Source organism: Pogona vitticeps, chromosome 1, assembly GCF_051106095.1.
Source record: "Pogona vitticeps strain Pit_001003342236 chromosome 1, PviZW2.1, whole genome shotgun sequence".
NCBI lineage: Eukaryota > Metazoa > Chordata > Lepidosauria > Squamata > Agamidae > Pogona > Pogona vitticeps.
In genome coordinates this window covers 38,223,873-38,240,662 of record NC_135783.1, presented here as the reverse complement: position 1 = coordinate 38,240,662, position 16,790 = coordinate 38,223,873, and the positions used below count along the sequence as shown (strand labels likewise).

General features: G+C 39.7%; 1 protein-coding gene across 3 annotated transcripts in view; it reads right to left on the bottom strand.

Annotated features, from left to right (window-relative positions):
• Positions 1–15,291, bottom strand: part of COQ8A (coenzyme Q8A) — a 96,073-nt gene extending 80,782 nt beyond the window's left edge. The window contains exon 1 of one of the 3 annotated variants that reach the window (XM_020809338.3): positions 15,154–15,291. The gene's annotated coding sequence lies outside the window, so the exon portion shown is untranslated. Of the gene's footprint in view, positions 1–14,348; positions 14,594–14,647; positions 14,932–15,153 lie in introns of those variants that run through there. The other 2 variants (XM_078383009.1, XM_072991093.2) reach the window with 2 other exon arrangements.
• Between the last annotated feature and the right edge of the window lie 1,499 nt (positions 15,292–16,790).

The window sequence follows — 16,790 nt, the reverse complement described above, 5'->3', positions numbered from 1 at the left end:
GGCCAAAGAGTCTGAAAAACCCACACCAACCACAAAATAAAACGTTCTGAAGAATAAACACTAGTCTTTTGCAAAATGAAGATTTTAAGAAAGAAGCGATGCAAAAAAATGACTTGGTTCTTTAAGGAAAATAAAACTACAGATGTACCAATGAGAGTAGACTGGGATGCAAGAAAAGAAAAGCTAAGAGGGATAGCTATAAAGCATGCAGCAAGACAAAAAAGGAAAAAAATACAAAAATACAAAGAATTAGAGAGAAAAAACTCTTCCAGTTAGAACAACAGTCAAAACAAAATTGCTCAATTGAAAAACTAGTAAAAAATATGAAATCAGTACAACATCAAATAAATCTATGGTGGGTGTCAGAATGGCAATGAGGATAAAACAAGCGAAACAAATTTTAACAATTTGTTAAAACAAGTAAACAAACCAGACAGATGGCTTGCCTATAGACTGAGAAAAGAACAAGAACAAGGTTTGAGGCAACAGAAATTGTAGCTAAAAGTCCAGGCCTGGATCAACCCACCAGCTGCTTTATTTTAGGCCTGGACACATCATATAGGAACTATGAATGTTCTAGACTGACAACTTTATTTACATCATTCTGATTAAGTCAGAAACATCAGAGAGCAGAAATAGTCAGTCATAGCTCAGTCTATGCCTGAGAAATGAGTCAGCAAATTTATAAAATAAGGTGTACCCTCAACAATTCCTTCTGTCAGTTGTCTCCTACACAGAACGGCAAGGTGAAATATGGTCCTCTGCTCACCTAACATAACACTGTGGAAGTGGAGCAAAGAACTGAGTTCCCTGAAGAGGTTTAAGACCCAGAAGGCTTTAACATTACAAGATACATTGATAAGAATAGAAATTTGGATATTATTTTGATTTCTGCATCCATAAAGTTAAGAATACATAGAGATTAAAGAATGCATATCTCATAGCTGTCAATCATAATGTGAAAGTATTTAAGTAGCAATTAACTAGTAGAGATTACATTTCTTTCTAGAATTTTCTTCTCAGATTATAGTTATTACATGAACAGAGTCCTACAACATCCTAAAGACTAATACATTTACCATGAGTTTGTGGAACACAGAACACTGTATTAAATGTACAACACACACTTGTTAACAGAATTATCACCTTTGATTTTTATCATATGATATATCCCCAAATTTTTCCTTTAACATCCATTTCCAGAGATATGTGATCTGGCAAATAAATTTCTATGAAAGCCAAGAAGAAACAATCCCTCATGTAACTTAATTACTTAATTGTACTCGATAGGCTCAATCCTGTAACAAGTCTGCCAATTATTGCATTAGCTTCTATCAAAGTTTCAGTTCTTCATCAGTACCAAACAAAGTTCAATTATTTCAAGAGCACAGACATATATACAATTATGGAGGGTTTAATTAAAGACACATCACTGTACAGCCCATTCAGACAAAAAGTCACCAAGTATCAGTAGCTCATGCTCATTCCATATCACTTGTCAATTTCACAACAGTAGCCATTTGCAGTTTGTAATAGTTTTAAACTGATAACTGTCCCATAACTTTTAAAAGATTACTTCTGGACTACATCAAGTTAAATAAGCTTCTTAAACACAACCAGTTAACTTCTCTTATCCTGACTCTCCATCGTCACTGTATTAGCACCTTGCTCATCCACTGGATATTTATTTATTTATTTATTTATTTATTTATTTATTTATTTATTTATTTATTTATTTATTCGTTTATTCATTCATTCATTCATTCATTCATTCATTCATTCATTCATTCATAATATTTTTACCCCACCTTTCTCCCTAAAAAGAAACCAAGGTGACTTACATCTGTAGACGACAATATTTAAAAGTTATAAACAGTAAGTATATAAATATTACAAACAATCATCACACTAAAATGGTAAACAAAATTAACAATAAAAACACATACAAAGCAAGAAGGCATACAACAATCCATTTTAAAAACCTCTCTCAGATAGTCGGACACTAAGGGAAAGCCTGCCTGAAGAGAAAGGTCTTTTATCTGTTTGAGGAAGGATAGCAAAGATTGATAGACAGATCTGACAGCCACGTTTTCTTAGGATAGCATTCTTAGAGAATTTTAAAATAGCCATGTTACCCATGAGAATTTTCACAGCTGTTTTCAGCTATTTCTGTTTTCAAAGTGAATATGCACAGGCAACATAATCATAATTACCAGATGACTGTGATTGCCCAAACTTTGATCAATGTCAAGTTTCACTTGTAAGAATAACAGAAAGTCAGAAGAATACACAAGACACAAAAACACTAGATGCCAGTGGCCAAAACATTATTAATGAATTACAGTGGTGTAAATCAGTGACAAATTCCACTGGTTAACAATTACGATGGTGTAAATGCATAAAGGGACGTGGTGGCGCATGGTCCTGACCGCAGAAGCCTCTGTGCTGCATGGTCAGAAGACCAGCAGTTGTAAGATCAAATCCTCATGATGGAGTAAAGTCCCGTCGCTTGTCCCAGCTCCTGCCAACCTAGCAGCTCAAAAGCATGAAAATACAAGTAGATAAATACGTATCACCTTGGTGGGAAGGTAACAGCGTTCCATGTCTAGTCGCGCTGGCCACGTGACCACGGAAACTGTCTTCAGACACACACTTAGAAACAGGGATGAGCACTGCACCCTAGAATCGGACACGACTGGACTAAATGTCAAGGGGAACCTTTACCTTTACTAAATGCAATGGTTTAAATCAGTGACAAATTCCGCCAGTTAACAAATCAATGTTTATATTCCACATTATATGCCTGCACACAATGAAAAATGCAATTGCTTCATTAGCAACAATCCACTGTAGCAATTCACAACATTGCACTTATGCCAGCATAAATAATAAATTTGGTGAGTTTAGTTTTGTGTAAGATGACTATTTCAAGGATATTTTTTCTCACTCTTGCAATATATTTGTTTGTTTGTGTGCAAGTAGTTCTGAAAGAAGAAACACTTGACGTGCTGAGTTCAATTTTTTTTAAAAATGGTACTTTGCCATTTCATGTCACCTGTGTTTCTCTGCACTTTCTATGCCACTCTGCTGGGAGACAATGATACTTCCAGTAAACATCTGAAGACTGAGTCGCCATTAGCAGACTGCCAACATTTAGTAGCATTTGCACAAAAAGTGGGAAAATGCCTACTATCAGATATCAGAAAGATTGGTTTAGAGCACTCTCTTTGCACACATTTTATGGAGATGGTAGATAACAGAATCAGATGCACAGACATAATGCCAACTCTATAATGGAAGGTCAAGGAAGGCAAAACCAGACTCTCATTGTTTTACCCTTTCATCTGCCCTATTCTTCCACCACATAAAGATCACAGAAAAGCAAACACTCAAAACTACCTAGCAATTTGACTCAACTTGCACCTCCTCACCCTTCTTTTTGTAGTCCAATGGAACTAAACTACACATAAATAAAATCCCAGGGCCACATTTTCTGATACATAATTTAAATGGTACAAAATTAGAAACACAAACTCAGATACATCAGCTCACAAAGGCTGATCCAAATATTATCTCCTAGCGTTTTACTTTTACTTAGTGTGAATTCTGTGGCAAATATGCCACCATCAACCTATATAAAAGTAAAGGTAAAGGTTCCCCCTGACAATTTTTGTCCAGTCGTGTCCGACTCTAGGGGGCGGTGCTCATCCCCGTTTCCAAGCCATAGAGCCAGCGTTGGTCCGAAGACAATCTTCCGTGGTCACATGGCCAGTGCAACTTAGACACGGAACGCTGTTACCTTCCCACCGAGGTGGTCCCTATTTATCTACTTGCATTTGCATGCTTTAGAACCGATAGGTTGGCAGGAGCTGGGACAAGCAACGGGCGCTCACTCCGTCACGTGGATTCGATCTTACGACTGCTTGGTCTTCTGACCCTGCAGCACAGGCTTCTGCGGCTTAGCCCGCAGCGCCACCACGTCCCTATCAATCTATATACATTGCATCTAATTGAAGTACTACACATATGCATACAACAGAAAAGAAACACAAATATAGCACTTTTCATAAGGATACTAAAGGGCCTTAATTACCAAAATGTAAACAGAAAAAAGGAGTGGCAGTAGGGGGCAAAGGATCTCTGACATGGAAAAAAATGTCCACCATATTCCTTAACCCACATCAATATCTAGTAGCAGAGATGTCATTAATATACGCATATTACATCCAAAGTAAGATTTACCTACAAAGATTTTTAAACTGCTCATTTATAACTACTCTTCAATTGATTTAGATATGCCAGAGAAAGATATCAGTGTGTGATCAGAGTTGCTGACTATTTTAAATACTGTACTGCAAGTAGTTGGTATGTTTAATCACTGTTTTGTATCCTTACTCAATGTACTTGAAGAAAATCAGAAATATGCAATATAATTCAAGATTTCCTTGTGCAAACCATTAACAGTTGGAGAAGAGAGCAGTTAGATTGTGCTATAAAAATATAGGAAACTGGTATGTTCCTTTTATGTGCATTTAAATGCCCTAACAATGACAATGTTCTCAGCTTTACAGCTGTTAATCTGTTCTCTCAAAATATTCAATGACCTTTACAATGTACACATCCTATTTGGCTCATACAAAACTCTCCTCTGTCCAACCCACACAGTGGATGGGTCTGAACAAGAGGTCAACAACCCCAATTTCTTAATGTTCAGCTACAGAGCACATGGGTCTAAGGCAGAATGCAGTTATATTCAACCTGCATTTAGCAAGAGAAGCTCCATCAACCTCTAGCAATCTTAAACATATACAGTTGTGTTCAAAATTATTCAACCCCCACTGAAATTGAATGTTTTGGCCATTTTGACATTGATTTTGATCATTCAGTCATCTTGCTTACATTTACATGAAAGAGGCACTTGTAGGTCAGAGAAATATAACCTTAAGTTTATAATGAAATAACCACAAATGTCTTTTCTGTGCTCACATCATTATTAGTTTTTATTCAACCCCCAAGTGACATTCAATCTTAGTACTTAGTACAACATCCTTTTACAGTTATAACAGCTTTTAAACGTGAAGCATAGCTTGACACAAGTGTCTTGCAGCGATCTACGGGTATCTTCGCCCATTCTTCATGGGCAAAAGCCTCCAGTTCAGTCAAATTCTTAGGCTTGCGCACTGCAACTGCTTTCTTTAAGTCCCACCAGAGGTTCTCAATCAGATTTAAGTCTGGTGACTGCGATGGCCACTCCAAAATGTTCCAGCCTTTCCTCTGCAACCATGCTCTAGTGGACTTGGAGGTATGCTTGGGATCATTGTCCTGTTGAAAGGTCCAACGTCTCCCAAGCCTCAGGTGTGTGACGGACTGCATCACATTTTCATCCAATATCTCCTGGTACTGAAGAGAATTCACGGTACCTTGTACACGCTGAAGCTTCCCTGTACCTGCAGAAGCAAAACAGCCCCAAAGCATTATTGACCCTTCGCCATGCTTCACAGTAGGCAAGGTGTTCTTTTCGTCATATGCCTTGTTCTTCCTCCTCCAAACATAGCGTTGATCCATGGGCCCAAACAGTTCTAATTTTATTTCATCAGTCCACAGAACACTATCCCACAACTTTTGTGGTTTGCCCACATGACTTTTGGCATACTGCAGTCGACTCTTCTTATTCTTGGGAGGCAGCAAGGGGGTGCGCCTGGGGGTTCTGGCATGGAGACCTTCATTACGCAGTGTGCGCCTTATTGTCTGAGCTGAAACTTCTATACCCACATCTGACAAATCTTTTTTCAGTTCCTCAGCAGTCACACGGGGACTTTTCACCACTCTACGCTTTAGGTAGCGCACAGCAGTCGAAGTCAGCATCTTCTTTCTTCCACGACCAGGTAGCATTTCAACAGTGCCCTTTGCCTTGAATTTGTGAATGATGCTTCCTATGGTGTCTCTTGGTATGTTTAACTTCTTTGCAATCTTCTTATAGCCACTGCCCTTCCTGTGAAGACAAATCACCTCTTCTCTTGTCTTCCTGGACCATTCTCTTGACTTCACCATGTTTGTAACCACACCAGTAAATGTCTAGAAGGAGCTGAGTATCACAGTCATTTTAAAGCTGCCTAATTGGTGCTTATTATGCTTGACTGGTGCTCGGTGACATCCACAGGTGTTTTCAATACCTGATCGAAAACACCTGAATGAACCTCTCTTCTTCAGAGTGGTAGTCTTTAAGGGGTTGAATAATTGTGGCAATGAAGAAACCACAAAAGAAACATTTACTACTGTATTACATAAACAATTGATGTTATTTTAGTTGCATTTGGTTCTTTAAAACGTCCTTGTAGGATTTCATTCTGAATACAATTCCAAATGTACACTATAGTCCCTAAACCCCTTTACAGCATTGGGGGTTGAATAATTTTGAACACAACTGTAAAGGTAACTGATGAGCCTGCAGTAGACCCAAAGAAGAGTTCACCTAAATAGCTCAATCATTTCCAAATCAGCTTTAACTCCATTGCCATTTTGCAATTACATAATCAACAGCCATTTCAGAAAGCTTCAAGGACTACATAGCAATCTGTATTAATGCTGAACTCACCAAGTTCTATCTTCTAGCCTTCAATCCTTATAAGGACGGATGGTAAGGTAAGTGCAGCTGCTATAGTGCAGTCTACATTTTGCTCACCAAATAAATGAATCAACACTATGAGGGCTGTCTGCTTGTGTCTTCTCTATCTTTTCTTGTGGCCTTTGTGACAGAAGGGAATGTGAAGAGCAAAGGCATGCACAGACAGCTGCCATGTTGTTGATTAATTTGGCTCAACTAACACAAGAGTGAAGACGAACAGTTCTCACAGTACCGTACTTCATTTCCCCAGATAGAACAAATATAATGTTACTTTTTGAGAGACAGTAGGTGAGTGCAACATAAAGTACATCATCTTCTACCATGAAGTGCACGGAAATGAACTGATACTATGGAAGCTGCAGGTAATGTTAGAAAAGCACCTCTGAAAGAGCACAACCACCCTTCCCCTCTCTGATGCAGAGTAGAACTATAGAAGCTGTGTGTCTTCTCTCTCCAGCTAAAAGGAGAACACCAGATGCTGTTTGTATGGCATTTCCCCAACTAAAGAAAACAGGCAGTAAGCTACAACAGTGCCCAGGTGAGCCACAGCATCTCATATCTACACCAAATTATTGTACAAGGCAGTGGTTGTTTTACGTCCTAGTGACTGCAGAGATAAAAGTGGTCTAAGCTTTATTGGCTGCCTAGCTCAGTAAGTTAGGGAAGCTGGCTGCAGAGTTAAAGATTGGGAGTTTGATTCTCCTTGCCCCAAAGGAGAAGAGCCAGCCTGTGTGGCTTTGGAAAGCTGTACTGCCCCAGGATACTCCGAGAAGAAGAGAATGGTAAAGCCACTTCGGAGTACTGTATCACTAGAAAACTCTACAAAAGGATTGCAGCATTAAGTCAAAATTCACTTGACTATACATAATTGTTATTATCAAGAAGACTTCAGAGTTCAAGGAGCAAAATTTATTTTTATTACTATCTATGTCCCTACACAACTAGCACACCCAAAATATTTCCCCCAAAACTTTAGTGCAAAATCAGGCATTTCCAATTAGCAACTTCAACACAGAAGGAACACTTACATTTTTAAAACATCAGTAGTCTCTTGCACTCACTAAACATTAAACAGCAATCGGGCAAGTACTTTTACTGACATTTTGGGGGGATATCCACCTTTTACCCATTCATCCACATCTGCGACACGTTATGCAACTTGTTTTGCAAGTGTGAGCAAAGAGGTGCAAAATTGACAAAAACTGTTCGCATAGCTCCTGTTGTAAGCACTGTAAATACAACAGAATCATGGTGAAAATGTTCTTCCTACAACATTTTCTGAACACACAGCATGAACTGCCTTAATGCACATTCCTTTGGCACCACTGCTTCCCCTACAACTGCAAAAGCACAGACCAGATCTATTCAGCACCCCGCCCCCAACACTTGCTAGGCATTGTATAGTGCCATCATTGTAAGGAATGAGCACACACAAAGGTTAGACTGCATTAAAAATATAATAATCCCATAACAGTTTTAGACGTCATTCAGAAAAAAGGGGGGAAATTTTACATGCTTTAGGAAAAGCATATACTTTGCTCCACTACAGATCATTATTAAAATATTTGGGGGAATGGACACATACAGTACATGCTCCTCATAAATCAGCTGGGAAAGAAAACTATGAAAAGCCAGAAAACAAACAGCATTACTTGTTGCCACTGCTTCACTTAACTTAACAGCTTCTTTCAATGTGATTAATCTGGTTTAAACAAAAGTAAACTCCACTGAAGAAAGTAATAAAGTTATATGCTGTTCTTCTTGAGCAGTTAAAACAGATGTAGATTATCATGTCTAAATTTAGAACACTTGTCTAAACAGAATAAACATTTGTTAAATGAAAGGTAAGCTTTCAATAAGTTTTACCATCTTATGTCCAGGTTCCTCTACTGTTGTCATAAGACCACCCCTAAGAAAAGTAATGGGGAAAATCCACAAATCCACCTGAATGTTTGTTTGTTTGTTTTATTTTACTTATACCCTGCCTATCTGGTTGATATGGCCACTCAATGGTTATTTACATTGCAAGAGTCCCATCCCCATACATGTGCTGAACTTCATAGCTATTGCTGCCTCCTCCACCCTTGCCCCATCCCAATAACAGACAATGCTAACCATCCACTTCCTTCTTCCTCTCCCAGCATTTCTCAATAGTGGCCTGTTTGTTTCATGAAATTCAGTTGCATCAATCAATATTTTGCTGCCCCTTCAGGGTTCGGTATACTGGTGCAGAGGTGTGCCATGCATTTAGTGAATATAACTTGCAAGGCATTATGATGGTCCAAAGAAAGGGCTAGAAATTGTGTTAGAACTTCCATTCTGTTCCCTGACTGCTAAAAGTTCTATGAACTCCCCTGTGCTTTTACTCATCTCCCAGTAGGTATGTGCTAGCACAGGGGTGGGCAATTAATTTCTATATGGGGCCACATGAAAAATCTGAACTGTGTTCAAGGACCGAACCAACTTTACTTAAAAATAAAATTTAACAGTGACATTATGATTGTTTTTATTTTAAACCTGTTAATCTTCACAAATACTAAAGAGATTTTTTGCAGTATGTTAAGGATAAGCAACTGATTAACTTTAGACAAAAAGCTATAAATGGTTTTGATGTTCAAAACTGTCTGTGGGCCGGACAGGAGCGGCTCGCAGGCCATATGTGGCCCGCAGGCCACGCTTTGCCCAGGTCTGTGCTAGCAGAACTCTTGTGAACTGAATTGTCATTACCACTCATTTCACACTACTTCACAAGCTCAAATATTTGTGAACCTGAACATGTCAGAATGTAATCAAGACAAGGGATTAGGGTTAGGTCTCAAAAACTATGATTCCCTTCCTCTTGGGGTACCCCAGGACTGTGCACCTTGCCCACAATCACACAGGCTGACTTTCCTAGGAAGCACAGTGGTGAATCAAACTCCCAACCTCTGGCTTAGTAGCCAGATATTTAAATCACTGATGTCCACAATTTAAGTCTTCCCTGAACTTATTCAGTAGCCAACTGCTAACATTTCTCATCATCAAGGAATCAGAATAGTCTTTTAGACAGGTTCACATCAAACATCAATACAAGAATTCCACAAATTTATCACTGGGGACTAAAACATTCAGAGGTTTAAGAAGCACAAGAGAAAAATGAATCACTTGAAATACATACCAGCAATAGTACTCAAACATGCTGTTTTAATTTATATATGGAACAAAGGTTTCTTCATATAAAATGTGGACAAATGTGGCTGACAAACAACTGTTGTGTTTAGAGCAACGCAAGCATTTTAAGTATGGAGAATCAATTAATACTCACGGAAAACATGGCACACGGATATATTTGATTCATGCTACCATGCTATATTACAATGCTATACTATAAATACGAGATATGTTCATCTGGTGAATCAAACACATAGACAGTTTTTAATAGGAACAAGCTTACTAGTCAGCAAAATTGGAAGGACAACGAGAAGCTATAAAAACACTGTTGTTTATTTTTCCATCTTCATTCTTCACAATCCTTAACAAGAACTAAAATAGTGAGACCTCTCAAACTCTTCTGTCAAGCACAGTATGAAATAATATACCAGTACCACCTGCCAACAAGTCGCCTATTCTGAAGAGAAGGGGAAAAAGTACTATCAATGTAAAGATTTCAAGATCTATGTTTAGCATTTTAAACATTGCAAACAAAGCTATCACCAGCTATGCACAGAAAAATATTTGTTTCTAATTTGGAATACACTCATTATTCAACTCCAAAGGACAGGGGGTGAGATAAGTTGAGACCAAAATAGAAAAGTTAATGACTCAAATAAGTATTTTTTTAGTATGATTCCCATTTCATTTTAATGAAACAAACAAAAAATCTTAAATCAGAAATCTCCAAGCCATCCTTTTTCAATGTTGTACCTAAGTTGCAAGATAACTTATCACAAATGCATGTAATGTAAGTTCTGAAGGTCACAAAGGACTCAACATAGTGAGTCCAAGATAGAGACATGAATGTTTATGCTGATTAAGCCTACTAACAGTAGCTCTATCAGCTGTGCTTAATTTGATACTTGGCCAGAGTGTAAAGAAATATTAGCAACCCTGAAAACCCTCAAGTCAAGGGCAAGAAGACTCCAATCACAACTCTGCTTCCTCTCATTAAAACAAACAACTCTTCACCTCCCAGCATTTGCAGTCTCTCCACAATCGCTTCTGATTGAAACAAGGTCCACCAGTACCAAGTCTCCTATGATCCACCAGTACATATCCCTAACCTGTGATTTTATTTCCAAAGATTATTCCTGCAGGTGAATGCAGAGGCTTCTGTTTCTGAATTTGTAAGTCCCTTTTTCATCAATCTCTGGCCTGTCAGTGTTAGAGCATTTTAAATCATGTACAACTAGTATATACTGTACAGTACATGAATTCAAATCTAAGTGTTTAGGAATCCTGATGCTGAAAGGCCAATGAAGCAGAGTGCAACCAAGTCCAATGTAACAATGAGTACCAGGTTCTGTGACTTGGAGGAGAAGCAAACAGGACTGATACGAATTTAAATATATCAGCACACTCAGGGTTTCACTGGCTCACAAGGAGCATATTCAACCACATTTATGGTGGGTTTAATCATCCATAACAGCAGTTCAGAACAGATATATTACAAAGTTCATTTGTGACAAAATATGATGTCTTTTTCCTTTTCAAATTCAGGAACCACCATCGTTCATTTCATCACTAGGTGTAGGTTTATCCTCAGTAATAGATTAGAAACTCCAGCAGGTGCACAATATGACAACCCTTCTTGTGCACAGGAGTGGGAAACTTTGTACTGGAGCCATACATCCTCAAGAATAGGCTTCTGCCATACAAACATGCCAGAACTTAAAGATCAGTTTCCTGACTCATCAACGCAATGAAATCAGACAGACTGAGGCATAGACAAGATCTGGAGACACCAAAACTTTCACATACCACTCCAAATAATTTTTACCTGATTCCCTTCTTTCCATCTTCTGCTATGCTATGACAACATTTTTATTTCATGAGGATTTTTTTTACACTTGTCACTGTAGGTTAACTATAACAGATAACACTGTTTTGTCAATATGGTTCTATTTTTCTGTTCAAGTCACCTTGTTTTTATGTTTTTATTGAACACGTGCTTTTGTGTTTTTTTCACCTGCTGCTCCAAGAGCATTTGTATGGGAAAGCAGGAGAACAACTCTAGTGCTCCAGCATCAATAGAGGCTTCACATTTTCTTGTTGTACAATTTTCTATAATTTTGTTTGAACAGTAGTGGTCTTTATAGTACTCAGTTGTCTAAATGATTCCTCCATGAATCAGGAGCAGCCAAGAGCTCTCTCTGAAATGCAGTGACCATGTAAACATCTAAATAAGAACAGTAAATAGTATGAATTCTGTCCAATGTGAAGGCACTTTTGCTCCTGGTATAGGGAAACCCACAAGGATTTTTCCAAACACCAAGAGACCCTTTCATTCAGGCCAAGTGATTCATGACCAAGAAGAATGGTTCAATAATCCTAAATGTCACAATTAAACCTGATGAAGCCATCTTCTGAAGCAGTGGTTCCCAACATTGAGTTCCCAAATGTTCCTGGATTTAAACTCCCAGAAGTCTTCGCCACTAGGTGTGCTGGCCAGAATTTCTGGGAAATGTACTCCAAGAACATACTGGGAACCACGGCTCTAGAAAGTGATGGATTTGAAGATTTTAAGCCAGTTCTGAAGTTGCGTAGGTGGATGATCTCTCTTCTGGGAGATCAGGAAAAGTGTAGCAACACAATTTGCACTGTCTTGTTTTTAAACACAACTTTCTAATCTGTTGAATTTGGAATACAGATCAGGAATTGCTGTTTTAACAACAATCCCAACTGTGGAATACATTCCAAACATCAGCATGACAAGCCAAAACTATAATAGCTGATACAATGTCCAAAATATTTTGTATTTGCCCACACAATATTAAGTGGCTGCTTTCCTGCATCTATTGCTTTTCTCTATTTTATTTTTAAGTGGGTTTATTGATTTGATTTGATTTGTAAATCACTCAGTGTTCTGAAAGAATGAATAGTTTAGAAAGAATTTTTAAAATAAATTAATATAATAACTTAAGGGCATAAGCTAAGGTATATTCTGATAATTGAAAAAAAAATTAACTTGTGTCTTTCTAGAATTCCTGTTATGTCCCCCTTTAGACATATGAAGTTGCTGTAAAAACAAAGCAAAGCACTGCTACACATACTATGCTAGGTACCAAAACATTTTAAAATCAAAGTTTATTAACATATTTTAAAAGACAGAATATCAGGAATTCAGCAGTCAACAAAACCAAAATATTCAGTAAAGATGCAGAAAAAGAACAATTCAATTTAAATCCTTGGTGAATAACAACACTTCAATACATGGCCTAGTCTCACAAATCTCTCTCTGCAGATGGTAATTAGGTATGGAAGGTTTTGTATAACAGAAGTTCTTTTTCTTCATTTTAGGCCACTGAAATGCCAAATCAAAAAACCCATGGGTATTTTGAGCAAATTATCTAACTAATAATTTGTACATGATTGTACAAAATGCTGTTCTACCTATACGGAAAGGCCCAGTTTTATGCATTTGCAATTGAATGAATTTTGCACAGACCATTTCTGAAACTCCTGACATAACAGAAACCCTTTTATTTCCTTAAAGTCACAGGGATGATGACTTCAAGAAAAAGAAACACCAAAAACTAAAGAATCTGTGAAACAGGTTCAAATTTGACCAAGATGCAAGCCTTTTAGAAATTTATGTCACTGCTGATCACTGGAAGGAATTTATCTGCATCTTAACCTAAGGCACATACATTGTGCACAGGCAACAGGTAAGAGCCACAGTCTACATAATATGTGTGCTAAGCAAACACTGGCATCACTCAGGTAAGTATAAAGTTCAAGCCCCTTCTGTTCACTATGCTAAAAAAGTACTTTGTCACCGCAGTACTCTTCTCAAAGCAGTGATTCAAAGGATACAAAGTTAATGCTGCGTTTCCTTGGTTTCCTCTTAAAATGAAAAACGGCCTTCTCTAGCAACTAGAGGGGGTCTTTTGTCTCAGATCAAGTTTCTACCATAAATTTTACTTAAATGAGAAAAGAGCCTTCTTTTCATTTGAAGAGGAATTTAATCCATGTAAGGACAGCCCAGCCCAGCCCATGCCTCCTTCCGTGTTTGTGCAGTTCCAAGGATCAACAGTAACAGAAGAACCAGGTAACCTCTGGAGAAATGCAAGGTTAATCAGGCAGACTGGAAAGAGGATTGCTTTACTATATAGCATAGGTCACATTATCTAAGCTCAAGGCAGCCAGTGACATGCCACACAGAGAAAAGCAATACAGTAAGTGCAAAGTGTCCCAAATAATCAAGTACCTGGAAGCATATTTCTTAGAATCAGGACTGGGAAAAGCTACAAAGAATGGATTTTATTTTTAGTTTTAAAAAGTAAGCAATAAAAATATGAAAATATGAGAAGCAGGAAGGATGGTATTAGAACAAAAAATGATTCCATATGTTGGTGGGAAATCTTTTTGCTACATTTCGCATTTTAAGTCACCAGTTACAGGGCATGTGGTTTTACCAAAACCAAACTACTGTTTCTGGAAGATAACTTCAAAGCGATAGCCTAACCACTACCCTTATTGCCTGGCCTCTGCTCCCGGGGCCCCAAAATCGAGTGGTTTTATTTACCTCCTTTGTTCCTACTCATTCCTTCCCAAGAATTTATTTGGTGGACGCAAAATGCTGAATAGTGGCTTTCATAGCATTCTTCAGTCTAACGGTTAGATCTACATTTCAGATATTTCAACAACCGAACGCAGCAGCCTGAATAACTTAGCAGCCAAAGTGGGAGGAGATGACTGGAAGATACGGACAAATACTAGGCATGGAAAATAAGCGAGCGACAACAGGAGCAACACGCCTTATGATACCGCCTCCCCGACTGAGCCAGCTTCGCTTTTACCACCCGTATGCCACAACTCACCTACCCGATTTGAGGTGACTGTTCCGAAATAACGGCCACCTCTTCTGATTTGATACCCTCAACCCGATCCCCTAAACCTGTTTTTAATTCCGATTCTGGGCCCGATTGTGTACTAAAAAGAAGCGTTAGGAGCCACCCAATTAAAGAGGGCTATCCGCCCAGCGCGGTTTTGCTCTATCGAGACCCGCCTTTCAAACTCCGCCGTCCACCACAGAGGCGCGGCGGTTCAGAAGGAAGGCGGCTCCCTCGCCCCACTTCATCCAAGCGGCTTAAGCGTGGGAAGGAGGGAAGAAGGCTCCGTTTTCCCCACCATATAAAAACAGCGTCCCCCCCAACCCCCGCCCCTCTTGTCTTTCCTCGCCCAGACTGCGGGACACCATTTTGCCCAACTGAAGGGACGCAGCAGCTGCTGCCGCCTCAACGGACTCTCAGGGGGCGGGGGCCTTCCCCACCCTCGGCCAGGTCGGCGGGGGGGGAGACCACGCCGCACGGTGCCATGACCGCCCTTACCTCGTCCGCACAGCACCGTCCGTGCTGCAGCTGCGGCCGCTCCCTCGGCCTTCCGCGCCTCAACACCCGCCCCGTGGCACCACGAGGCGCGGCGCTTGTTTACCAACTCGCCTGCCCCCACAGCTTGAGGCCCGGCACCAAACCCCTCCCCTTCCCGCCTCCTATTGGCTCCGACGAAGCGGACACCTTCCTCTGCCTCTGGAACATTAGCGCGAAAGGTCACAGGAGGAGCGAGGCCGGGCCACAGGGAGCGTGCTGAGCTCGTGGGGGTCGCTCTTCGACCAATGAGGAGCCGGGGCGGAGAAAGCATCGGCCAATAGCAAGGCGCCTCTGCCGCCGTCCATGTTGCGCTGGGAGTTTGAGGATGTCTTGCATGGCGACGGACGGAGAAATGGACGTGCAGTAGCTAGAGCGGCGGAGGGGGGCGGGGTAAAGGCTTAGAGACTGGGGTGCGTGTGTATGTGCAGCGGGGCACGTTCGTGCATTGTTGCTGTCCGTCCGCTCCCCTCCTCCCATAAATCTTACGTATTTACAGAGAACTGGCGCTGGGATTCTCATGCTGTTTTTGCCCAAAGGCTGCCATTCCCAAAGTGTCATCTGCATGCGTAGCACCAAGTTACGTGACATGCCACAAATAGAACAGCCCAATTGAAGGGCATTTATGTTGGTGGATGTTTTAGGGAAATAAAAAGCCTTCCGAAAACCATTTTTATAATAATCCCTCTTACTCCTTTAAACTCAGTGCAACGCCAGAACGTTTAATTTGGGAGGGAAATTGGTGTGGAAGGCAACGTGATCACGGTAATTCGAAATCCTAAACGCGGTCTCTCAAAAAGCGTTTTTAAACTTCAAAGAGGATTTTAGATTATTGCAAATGACACACACGGTTTACAAAATAATTGGTACACTGTTTCTTTTCGTAGCGTTACCGTTTCGAAGTGAATCGTACGCAAAGAACAGAACCTGCATTTCCCAGGTCGAGTTCAAAACTTGGGCAAAGGATCCCAACTCACATTATTTTCGTGGCTCCATGCCCTTGACCTGGAATCCTCTGTTCTCTGATAGGATCACTATTTACTTATAGCAGTACTGCCGCCAATAAAATTATATTGGCTCTATCTTGGTACTTGCAAAGGTTCACTTTAAAACTTAAATGTTAGGAGAAAACATTACAACAATTCAGACTACAAAATAGAGTTATACTGGTTAGTTATTTATTTGTAACCCAGCCTCCTTCCCCAAAAGCTCAAAGAGTGGTGTGTTTTCCAGCTCCTAGTAAGACTTTGCAATTAAGGCTGCAATCCTGTCCCTTCTCACTTGGGATAAGACCTATTGTACACAATGGCACTTCCACATATGTCTACAAGATTTGACCAAGTCTTCACAGCTTTGTTAAATAATTAGAAAAGTGATAGCCTCTGAAAACTGACACGATATACTTCCATATGCTAAAGACCATTTCATCAAATACAAATCTAAGTGTGTAATCAAATAACATGTATAATTATAGTTATAACATGGTGTTCAGGATTGTACTAGTCATACAAGACATATTTTACATGCCCTGCTTTAAGAACAGATCAAAATGATCTGTATCCTGACATTCAAATTGTACTGTGTGCATTTCAGTAATCAGC